The following is a 15834-nucleotide window of genomic DNA, read 5'->3' on the forward strand; positions in this document are numbered from 1 at the left end:
TTTTGGCCTGACCAACTACAAGAATGGAGTTGCCATCAACTGAAATGGGGCAGACTGAAGGGAATTGGTTTAGGGGGATAGATGCAGAGTTCAGCTTTGAACATGTTAGGTTTGAGATGTTTATGATATCTAACTAGAGATATCAAACAGAGAACTGTATATTCAGATATGGAATTCAGGGCAGAGTTTGCATATGGAGACAAATTTGGGCACCATCAGCAGTATATAGATCTAATTTAACACCATGAGTTTGGATGAAATTACCTAGAGGGAATGAGGATATAAAAGAGAATGAAGAGGAATAAAGAAAGAAAAGCAAAGCTTTCCAGACAGAGGGAAAGGCATATGTGAGGACAAAGCAAGTACAGACAGAAATCAGTTAGGTTAGGCTAGACAGGAGTTGACAAACTTTTCTATAAAGAGCCAGGTAAATATTTTAGACTTTGTGGGTCATACTGTCTCTGTTGCAGTTACTAAACTCTGCCATCATAGCATGAAAGCAGCCATAAACAACACCTAAATGAATAGGAGTGGCTGCATTCAAGTGAAAATTTATTTATGGACACTGGAAGTTGAATTTAACATAATTTTCACGTCACAAAGTATTACTAATCTTTTGATTCTTTTTACCCTCTTAAATATGTAAAAACCATTCTTAGCTCACGGGCCATACAAAAACAGCAGCAGGCCAGATTTAGTCCACTGGCTACAGTTTGCCAACTTCTGAGCTAGAATATAGGGTGCAATCAGGGAACAGTGGAAAGTGAAATCGCGAAAGTAGTCAGAGTTTATGTCATGGATTAGAAATACTAGGGATAGAGTGACTGGTACATGGTATGCACTCAGTACATGGTAGATATCATTATTGATTTGATGTGTCATATGAAAGGGACTAGCAGACAACTTTAAGAAAGTGAAATTAATAGTCAAAACTGAGATGTACAATCACAGGATTTGGCAATAGCTAAACCAAGAGAAAGAAGAGGGGAAAACGCAGCCTTAACTGAAATAAGATTGGGGGTAACTTGAGGGGCCCCAAAGGTACCAGCAAGACATCCTTGGTGATATGTACTGTAGAAATGCATACATGGATGACAAGATATCATGACACTTTAATTTTACAAAACGTGTGGAAACCCATTGTGGTTACAGGCATGAGTCATTTGCAGTCCATGAATTAAGATCTTAAATCATTAATACAAAAGATGCTTTAGAGCAAATGAACCATATTTCTGTGATATAGGAACTTCTTTAATTATATGCAAGCTTATCAAACCAGAGATAAACATGGTATACCGATGTCTGAGTTTAAAGTGCTCCCATCCTGCTCAGAATCACCAGGCAGGATGTAAGCTGTGTAGTAAAGTGAACTACCCATCCTCCTCCAAACCACCTCCCTACTAGCAGGGCAGAAGGTCGGTTTACTTGCTGTCCTGCTGCTTACTAGTTGGGTGAACTTAGCCCAAGCCCTTAACTTTGTGGGGCCTCATTCTTCTCTTCTATAAAATGGAACTAATAATATATTTACCCATTTGAGAGCTGGAAACAAATTGTTTACCTTTTGGTTCTTTTCAATTAATTTTAATCAAAAAAACAACTGCCCAGTGACCTGGCCTGAAAGATTCTCTAATTACCATTATTTTAAAATAAATTTTGTTTTATTCCATTATAGATGTAAGATATACTCATTGTAGAAAATATGGAAAATACTGAAAAGGAGAAGTATGGTCACATGGGGATGGAGAATCACCCCTGTACTCCAAGAAAATCACTATGAAAATTTTGAAGTATTTTTTTGTCTTTCTATAATTATTATTATATTTTAAATTTCCAAACTTTTTGCCACCACAAAATTTCAGCTCTCAGCCTGCCATATAAATAACTTGAAAACCCTAGAATATACTAATATTATGCAACAGACATTTATTTTCTTCAGTACACAAAACAAAACTTCATAGTCGACCAACAATATATGATTAAAATTCTTGAGGATGTACTTCAGGACTGTTTGTTGAATACTTAAAACTCAGTGTTCCATTTTTAAAGAACAGCTGCCTGTGGCTCCTTTGCAGTTTATGCTTTATGGTCCTTTCTGATACTTAGCCGTAATTAATTTACCAGAAAGATTTTATAGGACTGAATTAAAAATGCAAACACATACTTGCACGATAAAAGTGTGTTTTGCTATTCTTCATGTCTCTCTATTTTTTTAAATCATAACTATTTTCCAAAGAGGCTATCAGATACAGATCAAATTATATTACACGTCAACTATAAAACTCCTTTTTAACCACAATAAAAACATCCCCAAGAATCATCTTACAGCCTACCACTGAACTTTAAGTAATATTTAACAAAATTAAAACTCCAGTCTAACAAGGTATTGTACCTTAAAAATTGTTCAGAAAGGAACCAGAGCTATGATAATAAATTAACACATGGCTATTGAGCATTTCCTGGCGGTTGCTTCAGTTCTCATATTTCTGTCTTGCCCTTCATAATATTATTGTTGTGATGAGGGAAAGGTACACATTGTTAATGATTTCCGTGCCTGTTGTTTTGCCCTCATTCTCCAGAAAGCCCTTTTAAGCCTGTTCTTTGGAATCAGGTTTTGTATGTGCACTCCAAGTGAAAGTTGGGCATTTGCCAGTGAATTCAATGTCAGTGTCAATTGTTAGGGTCCAGGAACCCTTCTGTGAAAGGCAGTTTGGTATAGAAGAAAGAGCGTTGGATTACGGTTCTGGGTCCTTTTTCTTTTTTTTTTAAGGATTGGCACCTGAGCTAACAACTGTTGCCAATCTTTTTTTTTTTTTTTGCCCTGCTTTATCTCCCCAAACCCCCCCTGTACATAGTTGTATATCTTAGTTGCCGGTCCTTCTAGTTGTGGGATGTGGGATACCGCCTCAACGTGGCCTGACGAGCGGTGCCATGTCCACGCCCAGGATCCGAACCCTGGGCCGCCGCAGCAGAGCATGCAAACTTAACCACTCGGCCATGGAGCCGGCCCCTGGGTCCTAATTCTGACTCTGCCACTTCCTAGTTTTGTATCCCTTGGCTGTTCACTTAAACCAAATGAGCTCTCATTTCCATATCTGCAAGATGAGGATAATAACAACTGCCCTGCCTGTTACTCAAGATTGTTTTGAGGAACAAATAAAATACTGCAAGTAAAAGTGCTTTTTAAATAGTGCTAAGTAAATGTCAAGTATTTTTTTTATTGTGGCAAAATAGACATGTAAAATTTTAGGTGTACAGTTCAGTGGCATTAAGTACATTCACATTGTGCAACCATCACCACCATCCATCTCTGGAACATTTTTATCTTCCCAAATTGAAACTCTCCCCATTAAACAGTAACTCCCCACTCCTCCCTCTTCCCAGCCTCTAACAATCACCATTTTATTTTCTGTCTTTATGAATTTGACCACTCTAATCCCCTCATAGCCAGCCCTGGTGGTCTAGTGGTTAAGATTCGGCGGTCTCACCGCCAAGGCCTGGGTTCATTTCCCGGTCATAGAACCACACCACACGTCTCTCAGTTGTCATACTGTGGCGGCTGTGTGTTGTGATGCTGAAAGCTACAGTACCAGGGAAATACCAGGGAAAAATGTCACCCATGGTGGACAGGTTTCAGCAGAACTTCCAGACTAAGACAGACTAGGAAGAAGGTATGAAAAAACTGGCCATGAAAACCCCACGAATAGAAGCGGAGCATTGTCTGATGGTGCCGAAAGATGAGAGGATGGCTCAAAGAAAACCAGACAGGGTTCCACTCTTCTGCACACAGGGTCATTAGGAGTCAGAATGGACTCAATGGCACTAACAACAACAAGTATCTCATATAAATGGATCACAGAATATTTGTCCTTTTGTGTTGGGCTTATTTCACCTAGCATAACGTTTTCAAGGTTCATCCATGTTGTAGCACGTATCAGATTATCCTTTTCAAGACTGAATAATATTCCATTGTATATATATAGAAACCCTATTTTGTTTAACCATTCAACTGTTACTGGACATTTGGGTTTCCCCCTTTTGGCTATTGTGAATAATGCTGCTATGAATTGGTATACAAATATCTGTTTCAGTCCCTGCTTTCCATTCTTTGGGGTATAAACCAAGTAGTGGAATTCCTGGCTCATATGGTAATTTCATGTTTAATTTTTTGGGGAACTTCTATACTCTTTTCCACAAAGGCCGCACCATTTTACATTCAATGCACAAGGGTTCTAATTTCTCCCACAAACTTTTTCTCTTCCTCGCAAACACGTGTTATTTCCATATGCCATCCTAATGGTTCTGAAGTGGTATCTCTTTGTGGTTTGATTTGAATTTCCCTAATGATTAGTGATATTGAGCATCTTTTCTGTGCTTATTGGCCATCTGTTTATCTTCTTTGGAGAAATGCCTATTCAAGTTCTTTGCCCATTTCTTAACTGGGTTGATTGGGTTTGATGTTGTTGTTGAGTTGCAGGTATTCTTTATATACTGTGGATGTTAATCCCTTGTCAGATATATGACTTACAAATATTTTCTCCCATTCCTTGAAAAAAATCCACATTTAAATTTTTATTCATGTACCAGATTCTATAAAAAAAACAATAGGCTCAATCCTTCACCATGGAACTATAGGAACTGAGAACATTCTCCCAAACAGGCTTGCCCTATATAAACATGATACCAGAGTTTAAAGACCAGATGAGAAATTTTCACTGGCAGGATTTTTTCCTCCAATTTAAGTAATAAAAAAAAATATTTCAAACTTCCCCTACTTACAACTGTCTCGGTTAAGATATTTAATTTAGTAGCAAGTTGGAAAGTGATTTTCTCTACCTGCTTACACAATAATTAGGTAGATTAACAGAACTGACAACAGAAAGCTAAGGCTGTAAATGCCTGAGGGGAGAATATAGAGACACTTCCTAAAAATAACACTTCCTGCTTGTGCCTTGCTATTCACCATCCACAAAGGAAAAATGAACAAGCCACATCCCAGCAGAGAATAATCACCCTGTCCAAAGACAAACTGTTAAATTACATAGGCGGAAATAACATTCAAAAAAATATTGAGTACCTTCAGGTCTATCATTCAATCATTTATTTTACCATCTTGATAGACTCAGCTCTGTGTTAGGCTCTGCAGACACAACAATGAATGAGCACACTTCCTGCCCTTAAGGAGTTCTCACTCATGTAGAAAAAAATGACCAAGTAAACAGACAATTAAAATACAATATAGTAAGTACCAGGGAGCTCTAAGGAGTGTTTCCATCGTGGATAATTCACAGCTAACTGCCTACTGCTAGCATCAAGCCTATTGCTAGCATGTGGGGCTTATGAAATCCATTATGAATAAACAATCTTATAAAATGTTAATTACTGTTATTACATTCTTGATATCCTTTTAGTACTAAGAGATAGGGTATACAAACCACATAAGATTTTTTGTCTAAAATTTTTAAAATTTGTTTTCATTATAAAAATAATGCGTTCTTATTGTAGAGAGCGCAAGCCATACAGAATTCACCACAGGTAGCCATCATTAACAGCTGGCTATGTTCTATTTCATCTACGATGCCATTGACTTTAAGATGCATTCTAAATTCGAAGTGATAAAAAGTGGAGAGGGAAAAAAGGATTTGAGTAAGCACTTACAGTCTTGGGTCTATCTGAGCAGAGGGCAGAGGCACCAAGGCAGTATAGAGCAAACTGCACAGGGCTATCAGCAAGACGTCTGGCTTGCACGATTAAAAGAGGATTATATTCATTTTCATACACGTTTTGTACTTCTAGGTGCTGTATATTACACTAAGAAGTAAGCATTCCAAGATCCCTGGCTCTTACAAGATGCTCCCAAATTTTATGTTCCTCGAGTTGTACTTAGTACCTTATGAGTAGGTTAAGGAATATGATCCTCACCCTTCAGAAGATTTATTCTGTATTCTGTATTACTCAAGTGAACCTTTCCCTGGAAGGAGATAAATCTCTAGTTTTTGGAGCACTGGTCAATAAGTATATATTGGTCCCACACAGACTTAGATATGAAAGAGAATACGGCTTTTTTTTAAAATTCATTGTCCTACATTTATTTTCTCTTATAAAATCCAAGGGGTTTTAAGCAATGAAAAATGTTGGGATGCAACCCGTCTAACTGTCAGGTCTCTTGTTTCAAAAACATTAAGGAGGTAGCATGGTATAACATAGTACAACAGGAAGACCTGTGAATGGAGACCTAGGTTTCACCCCGAGCTCTACCACTAATTAGATGTGTAATTTTAGATAAATCACTTAACCTCTCTAGACCTCTGTTTCTCATCTCTAATTGCTCTATCTAGTCCATAGGTTATTGTGAAGATCAAAAGAAATCATAAATGTGGAAGCACTTCAAAAAATGCAGCACATAATAAGGTATTATTAATACTTACATTTATTATTAACCTGCAATGCCACTCTTAGACTCAGGCAAGAGGAGCCCCTTCCCTGAGCCCTGTACTTCAGAGGGCCCTGCATCTTACTAACACAAACACTTAAAAATTTATTGACTATCTATCAACATGTTCTTAGAAGACACACGACCTCAACTCTGACAATATCAACGACATTCTTTGGAGTGATTCAAAGATTATATACAATATTTTCTGGATCTGACCCAAAATGGGTCATCTTGATTAAAAACATATCAAATTTGACCTCACAGCCACTCTGGTGAACAATGGAGATGCCATTTAAATGCTGTTAGAGCAGTTAGATTGAATTTAGACAAGATAGGGAGATGCACTAGAATAGTTAAGTGAAACAATAGAGGATCCTCAAATAAATAAGGAAATGTGGCCTATGGTAGAAAATATTTTTTATTTTGTGCTAACCACAGTTATTTGATATGGACCATTGCCTACTATTAATGGTGTTAGCAAAAGTTCACAGAAGACATAAACAGATCTAAGTTTGCCTATTTCAATTTTTGAATAATTTTAAATAACTTTTTAAATTTTTAGAGAAAATGATTTTTCTAAATAGAAAGATACTAAATGTGACTTATACAACAAAAGTGATATTCCAATAAGATAAAAGAACATTGGAACAAGGAAAGAAAAATGTTTGCATGATTATGAAGATGCTCATATATAAAAATATGTCTATAGGGGCCGGCCCCATGGCCAAGTGGTTAAGTTTGTGCACTCTGCTTTGGTAGTCTGGGGTTTCCCAGTTTGGATCCTGGGCACAGATCTACATACCACTCATCAAGCCATGCTGTGGCAGCATCCCACATAGAAGAGATAGAATGACCTACAACTAGGATATACAACTATGTATTGGGGCTTTGGGAAGAGAAAAAAAAAAAGAGGAAGATTGGCAACAGATGTTAGCTCAGGGCCAACTTCTTCACACACAAAAAAAAGCATACTTAAAAAATATATATATATATATTACACACATATATATAGATATATACATGCTATTTTCTGTGCATTCTAGATAGAGGTATGGTCTCCTATGATGGGAAATTTGAAAAAATTGAACCACATATTTTTCTTGTTGTTTTTCTTTATGATATCTAAGCATTGAAAATATTGAAAGAACTTAACACTGTATGGATATAGATATTGCTTAAAGGCTGGTGGGGAAACAATCACAATGCAAATTGTAGAATTTATTTGATAAAATTAAAATTTTGTATTATTTTCTGTGATAATGATCATTATTGCAATCCCATTAAAATGTTTGAAATTAATATGTAAAATTCATGGTTCATTTCCAAATATAAATGTTGAGAAATTTTGCTAACAATTCTGGTTGCTACTGCCTCAGCTGAATAAAACTTTTCCAATTTTATTGAAACAAATTTTTAAAACATCTGATATTAAGGAATTATTTTTTCATGTGACAATAGTACTAAGGTTAATTTTTTAGGAAATCCTTTTTTCTAGAGATGCATATTGATACATTCACGGATAGAATGATATCTAGGATTTGCATCAAAATAATTGGGTTTAGAGAGTTGGGGAGTATAGATGAAGCAAGCTCAACCAAGGGTTAACAATTGTTGAAGCTGGATGATAGGTACATGGAGTTTTTTATCCTCTATGTTTGTAAATGTTTGAAATTTTCCGTAATAAAAAGATAAAAAACTAATAAGTACGTTGATTCAAGAAACGTTGTATATCTTGTCATTAGTGTCAACAGAACACAAATTATGTGGATTATAACAATATGATTGGTGATTTACCTGAAAAAAAGAAAAAGAAAACACATAAATATATGATAATTAATGAATTATGTACTTTATCTTATTACTCATCCAAACATCACCAATCCATCCACAGAATACCCAAATGTACGATAATAATTAAGTTCAGTCATTTTTGCTGTTTAGCTGACTTTCAGTCATATAAAAGCCATTGCTTTATACAATTAAAAATGTTTTGTCATAATAAAGGTATATTTATCAAGGAAGGTGAATGGAATACATTTATTTAATGGTTTTTTAGCTGGATATATAATTTTTAATGATTTAGACGTACATAGTCCTCCACTTGTACTCTTGTCCTAGGTACTGCAAATGTCAGGGACAAGCATGTTCTTAGAATTTCTACTTTATTCTTAATTTTAACAACTAAGACTGTTTGGGAGTGGATACTTAGAATAATGCTTGTCTTCAACTTATAATTGTCTTCCCAAAAATATTTTAGAAAAATACTGTATGATTTTGCAGAACATCACAAATGGGGCTCAGATGTCTCCGAGCACTTTACCCAAGGCAGGAACCATGTGTGTTCATAGTTGTGTTGAAGCTCTGCCCCTCTTCACAGACCAGTGACCAAAACAGCCATCATCTCTTTAGCAAGAATAGATGACATCAAGTTACAATCCTTTCAGGGAAGACCTCAGGGGTGGTTTGAGATAACCGGTCATCCACATCAAGGATGTTCTATAGATGGTTCTGTTTATAACCCCAGCCTCTTGTCCAACACAAATATTAGGCTTTAGGCCAATTTATGTAGAGAGAGAGTTTGAGATCCCCTATCTTTTATTTGACGGAAACGTTTAGCTTCCCATTTCCTTTGCATCCCATCTCCAAACTAGAAAATGAAAAGCAGGCAGAGGGTTAAGATAATTATCTGGACAACAGTTAGTCCAGATAACCAACTAGCAATTAGTTTGTTTTGTTTAAACTATTCATATATTCCTACCCAAAAGTCCTTTTTCTGCTTGAATTAGCTGTGTGATAACTCAAATCTCCACATGGAGCACAATTTTCTGACTCTTGAAGAAACTAGTTATCTCCAATAGAGTACATTCATACCATATCTCTCCAATTCTAAGACACTTTTGAATGTAAGATTGTAGTAACTACTTTTTTAGGAGAAAAAAAGAAAAAGACAAATTAATTCCAATTTCAGAAATATTGAAATGGTTGGGGAGGGGAGGAGTATGTATGTCTTAGAATTGAGGAAACCTTAAAATGCGATTTTTAAAAGTATACTTTAAAATTAAGAGCGTTATTATAATTCTTATGGGAAGCTGCGGGGGAGTAACGAGAGTTAGAGCACAGTGTACATGTGGGTCATTATGTAGGAACAGTGTGGCAGCCCTCAGCTCTGGTCATAAAGGCATGGCCTGAGAGCATGAGGACCTACCAGGAAGGACACCAAGAGTGGGGAAAAGTGGTCTTGAAACAGTCATGGGTCATGCAGGGGTGGGGCCTAAAGACACATTACATCGGAAACTCGCCTATGGCTGGTCCTGCCTCCAAATAATCCTAAATAAACCTACAAGAGGTTGTTAAGGTGAGCCCTCACTTCTGCAACTTCTTCCCTTAGCTTATTGTCAAAACCTAACCACCAGGTGAAGCAGAAGACCTTTCAGTTAGCCTGCTTGAGAAATAGGGCTGAGTGTTCTGCCTCCTAGAACATTTAAAATTGTATGTAGTCACATTTTAGCGTAATGTTAAAATATTTTTAATTCTATGTGTTAAGAAATGCAAAATGTTTTGAGACTAAATACCAGAGGGCATAGTCATTAGGTGTTACTGTGTTTACCCAATAATTGACTCCTTTCCTATAAAGGATGAACCTCTGTTTCAGAATGGAAAAATAAATTAAACAGAAAACAAATTCCCTACCGAAAGGTCACAGGAGCTCTTTGTAACCAGGAATGAGGTATTACAGCAAGTTTACTGAGCACCTGCTATTTAGTTCAGGTGGCTTGCTTCACTCTGTAAATGCCAATAACTAGCATTTGTAAGTCTCAACTATTATAATGGTCACTTTCATATAATAATCACATCCTGACTCTCTGAAGGGAAAAAACAACACAAAAATTGTGAACACGATGTGACTAAACAGGGAAAATAAAGATCCTTTAACAGTGTGGAAACAGTGTTTGAAAACAGAGGGTAGCAAAGGAGAAGAGGCATTTTGGACCTTGGCAGTTTTGATTCTGTCTTCATCCCTTCCTGAGTCTAGGTGGGTACAAACTGCTACGAAATCTATTTAACGTGTCTGTTTTCCTCATCCCCAACTCCTTCTTTCCAGGTAAGGAGAACACTTTGGTTTTTATGTGTTGTTCTATTTCTTAAGTCCTGGCGAAGAGGATATCAGATGGTAACCAAAGGAATTACCTCCTTCATTCCTTGAGCTCCTACTACATGCCAGGCACTGTGCTGGGCATCGTGGAACCAAAAATGACTACGGTAAAGTCCCTGCTCTTCACTAGCTCTGACGTGGTGGGGAAGAGTGGTCAGAGATTGGGACCAGACAAATAAACTAATCAATAGGCTACTGGGTGTTGATTACAGGTAGAGAGTACCAAACAGGATTATTTCATCAGCCTGTGGTGTCTTGGGGGGGGGAAGATGGGGCAGCAGTGGTGTACTGGAAGGCCTTCCTGGGAAGAAAAGACAGAACTGAAAATCCTAACCAAAGGGTAAGAATCGGCCAGATGAAGTGCAGCAAAGGAATGCACAAGAGCCTTCTTGGCAGAGGGGACAAGGATAAAATTGGCAGAAATTGGCGAGTCATTAGGTGGGGGCTGGGTCAAAAAGAGAAAGATGAGCAGATAGCAGCTGCAGAGGCACAGGCCGAGCAGTCAAAATCAGGTTTCAATCAGCTCTTTCTTCTGTCAGCTTTGCTTTGGCTAATGTCCCCTCCTCTTGATAAGTCATCTCTTCATCCTGACCCAGGTCATGACTTCTAACCTGGTTCCAGTAAAGAACAGGCCAGTAGCTAACTTCACCCTGCTGGGTTTGGCACTTTGGCAAGTCACCATATTTCGAGCTTCCTCCCTGCTCCTCGTCCCTGACATTCATTCCTGTTAAACTCCTTCATTCTGTGCATTTTGCTGCTTGTTTGGCTGGTGTTCCAGATGCCTAACACTCAGTTAAATTAAGCTTACTTTTCTACTTATTGATCTTCCTTTGCTAGAAAGAATACACTTACTCAAAATAAAAGCTCTCTTAGTTTTTGTTTTTGTAATGATTTCCAAAGAAATAGCCAAGAGCCAAGGGCTAAGGGCCAAGAAAGCCAATAATGATAATAGCTATGAAAATGGACTTTTGTTGGTTGCTTCCTCAGCATCTTAGCCCTGCTTTCTCTCCTCCACAGTACTTTTATTTTCATTTCAGGAATCCACCCCTCCCCATGCAGCCCACGTGCTTCCAGAGAAGCTGACCCTCTCCCTGGTTAGTTTAAGCCAACCATCACATTCCATCTTCCTATGCACAGTTTTTGGATTTAAGCAAGTGAATATCAGGATGCTTGCTGGACTGCTGGAAGTCATGCTCTGTAGACGTGGACGAGGGAACATGTACTTTTTGGACCTATTGGCAGGCATCTTGTGATCATGAGAATTGCTAGCTTTAGGAAAAGCTGGCATTACAGAAGGCAGAGTGGAAAGATGGAAAGAAACTGAGCTCTTAGTGAAATGGCTGAGTCCGTAGTAACTGATGACTTAGAGAAACAGTCCTTAGTGACTCAAACTAACCCAAAGCCTGCCCTACCTCTGGACTTTTCAATTTCATGATCCAGTACATTTCCTTATTGTTTAAAGCAGTTTGAGTTGTGCTTTTTTGTTACTGTCAATATAAAATATTCTATGCTATACAGCTACTATTTGTTGAGAGCCTCTATGAACCAAGCATCGTAATGGATGTTCCACAAAGACTAATTCTCACAACCATATTTTTCTCTTTTTAAAAAATTGTGGTAAAACATACATAACATAAAATTTCCCATTTTAACCATTTTTAAGTGTACAATTCAATGGCACAATGTTGTGCAACTATCTCCACTATCTACTTCCAATCACAACCATAGTTTGAGGTGGGCATTAATATCCTCATTTTACCGCAAAGGAAACTGAGACTTACAGAGGTGCATTACCCAAATCAGACCATCAGTTACTGGTACAGCCAGGATTTAAACCCAAGTCTATCTGACTGCAAAGCCCATGTTTTTTTTTACTTCATTATAGTGCCAAATTAAATTACCAAGCAAGGAAACGGGAAATCTTGGTCAAATTACCAGCCCAGGTCCACGACATAGATTAGAACCTTGGGAGGAGCAGGTCCAGCAAACAGGAAAAGAGGCAAGGAACATAAAGTGATCAGAATCCAGTCATCAAAGGTAGGACACTAGAGGTTGGAGTCAAGGGGAACAGGGGAAACATTTAGGTTCAAGAAGTCGGGCTTGAAAGGGGGCTCATCAGTGGAGACTTCAGGAAGATCTAGTTGTATTTGCTCACTCTACTGTTTGTAGGTGAACAATCCTTGCCCTGCCCACTTCCCAAAAGGATTCTGACTTGAAGACTAATAACAAACTATATTTTAAAACAAAAATACCCTCAATTTTATGTTAAGCATTCATTAAAATAAGTCTCATAATAAAGCTGATCTGTATCAAGAAGGAGACATACTCTGTGGTGGGACCTGGCCCTTTAAGTGAAGTCTGTAATGACTAGAAAGCTCTATTACCTTCTTGTTAGAACAAGATGGATTCCAAGTAAGGCTCCCTAAAAAAAAAAAAATTACAAGCTTCTATGCTAAAAGCTATCCACCTTTGATGAGTATCACTTAATTGTTTACTTTTTAACTAAGGGTTTTTAACTAGGGTTATTAGAAGTCTAGAGGGTGTTTAATCTGTTGATCTGTTTGTTTTCAAAAGTCTGACTCCTTTCATTTGTGATCCTAGGTAAGTAGTAGCTTGGAGGGTTTTACTTACACAAAAGGATCGGTTCCCTAATTTTCAATTTCCGTAAGTGTAAATTTCTACAGTGTCAGAGGCTGTCTTGAAATGGAGGAGGGGAAGTAATGAGAATGGATTGGGTAAGACTCCTCAATGTTTTCACACTCCAAAACCTGGACCTCCACACCAAGGCCCCTTCTCCAACTGTGTAAAGAACATAAATACTAACATTTTCTCAACAATTATTTTATATGTAAATCTAAATGCTTAATGATTCACTGCACACCGAATAGAAATATGACAAGGGTAGGAGCCCCACAGAGCCAATGTCATTTGACATGGTTGACACATGTATGAGGCGATCACCCTTCTCCCTCTAGAACAGCGCTTGGGGAGTGAATGTCCATCATACATGTGGACAGTCTGTTTGGCAATATAGCTTTTTCAAAAATTAAACATAGAAAACTGAATTTTGTTTCTTTTTTAAAAAAAAGAAATTGCTTTTGTATGTCTTTTTTAATAGACTTCATTTCTTTAGAGCAGTTTTAGGTTTACAGCAAAATTGAGGAGAAAGGACAGATATTTCCCAGATATCCCCTGTCCCTACATATGCATAGCCTCCCCCATCATCAACCTTCTCCACCAGAGTGGTACATTTGTTACAAGTGATGAACCTACACCAACAAATCATTATCACTCAAAGTCCCTGGTTTACATTAGGATTCACTCTTGGTGTTGTACATTCTATATGTTTGGACAAATATATAATGACATGAATTCACCATTATAGTACCATACAGAGTAGTTTCACTTCCATAAAAGTCCTCTGTGCTCTGCCTATTCAGCCCTCTCTCCTCCCTAACCCATGGCAACCATGGATCTTTGTACCATCTCCATAGTTTTGCTTTTTCCAAAATGTCATATAGTTAGAATCACATAGTATGTAGTCTTTTCAGATTGGCTTCTTTCACTTAGTAATATGCATTTCTGGTTCCTCCATGTCTTTTCATGGCTTGATAGCTCATTTCTTTTTAGCGTTGAATAATACTCCATTGTCTGGATGTACCATAGTTTATTTTTCCATTTACCTACTGAAGAACATCTTGGTTGCTTCCAAGTTTTGGCAATTATGAACAAAGCTGCTATAAACATCTGTGTTCAGGTTTTTGTGTAGATATAGGTTTTAAATTCCTTTGGGTAAATACCAGGGAGCATGATTGCTGGATCATATGGTAAGAGCATATTTAGTTTTGTAAGAAATCGCCAACTGTCTTCCAAAGTAGCTGTAACCATTTTGCCATTCTCACCAGCAATGAACAAGAGTTCCTGTTGCTCCATATGCTCACCAGAATTTGGTGTTGTCATTGTTCTGGATTTTGGCCATTCTATTAGTGGTGCAGCGGGTCTCCCTATCTTTTCAGTTTTTACCCTTGTCCTCCTCTCCACTCCCACCACTCTTTGCAATAGACTATCTTTTCAGAAGAAGCCATGGAATTGGAGAGCTGTGCAGTAGGTGGCCCAAACTAAGCAACATTAGACAGGCAATAGAGTGAAAGACTAAGAAAGGACTGGCTCATGTCATATGGGAGCCCTGGGAAAAGGAGTAATCTGGCACTTCTTCAAATCAATATTCTTTAAATAGCTGAGGGCAGAGAGAAATTCATTTTCTATTAATATAAAATGTATAGCTCTTTATGGTTAAAATAAAGAATTTATTATATGCATTGAATATAACAATATTTCTACTTATTTGGAATTGTCTTTCATTTCACATTTTTCATATCACTTATAACTTGAACAGCAATAGTTACTCACCAGGCATAGTGGTAAATTACAGCTACAAAATCTTGCTCAAAATATATTTACAAGTTCTTTGGTTTTTTCTAGTTTATATGTCACAAAAACAGTCCTAACTTTTCTGAAGTTCTTGTTTTTTCTTCATTTTTCTTTTGGAAATTTCTGAGCTAGACAACCTCTTGTAAGACATGCTCATGTCTTTAAAATGTAGAAAATAACCATCCTTACCCCCAAAATAGTGTTAGAAATTTGGGTAGAATTCCAAACTCAAATCCTACCCTACCACTTCTGCTGACTGGCTTACCTGAGGGAGTATGCACACCTGTATCTATGCCCCAACGAGAAACCCAGTACCATTTTATTAGGAAGCAGGCAAATGTGCAAACTTAAAGTGAAGCCTCGGTCAAGGCTGGGTAGAGGCCAGGAGGTCCAAGTGAGACCTTTTGATTTTCCAATCCCAAATCTAAATCCTGTGACCCCTTCAAGTGTGCTTGAGGAGAAAAGAGTAAGAGTGAGGATAAGAATAAGACTCATGTTCTCAGGTATTAATAGGTAAGCATAAGTCCACCTACCTGACCAGGTGCCAGGACAGAGTTGGCCTGCCAGACCCACAGAGTTGGGAACTGAAATGGGAGAGGAGGAAGATTAGGCCTCCTTACCAGAGGTAGCCCACCTACTTCCAACTCCCCCTTGATTTGCTTACTACATGGAGAGAATTATGTGCAAAACCACCCACTGCTCCTAGGGGTAGGAAATGAAAAAGCAGGCATTGGACCTGTAAGAAAGAAAAGTGAGTGTCTTTCAATGTCATGATCCCTCCCTCTAGAGAATGTCCCCAGAGTCTCTGACCAGACTA

The sequence above is a fragment of the Equus quagga genome, chromosome 5 (genome assembly GCF_021613505.1).
Source record: "Equus quagga isolate Etosha38 chromosome 5, UCLA_HA_Equagga_1.0, whole genome shotgun sequence".
Taxonomy (NCBI): Eukaryota; Metazoa; Chordata; class Mammalia; order Perissodactyla; family Equidae; genus Equus; species Equus quagga.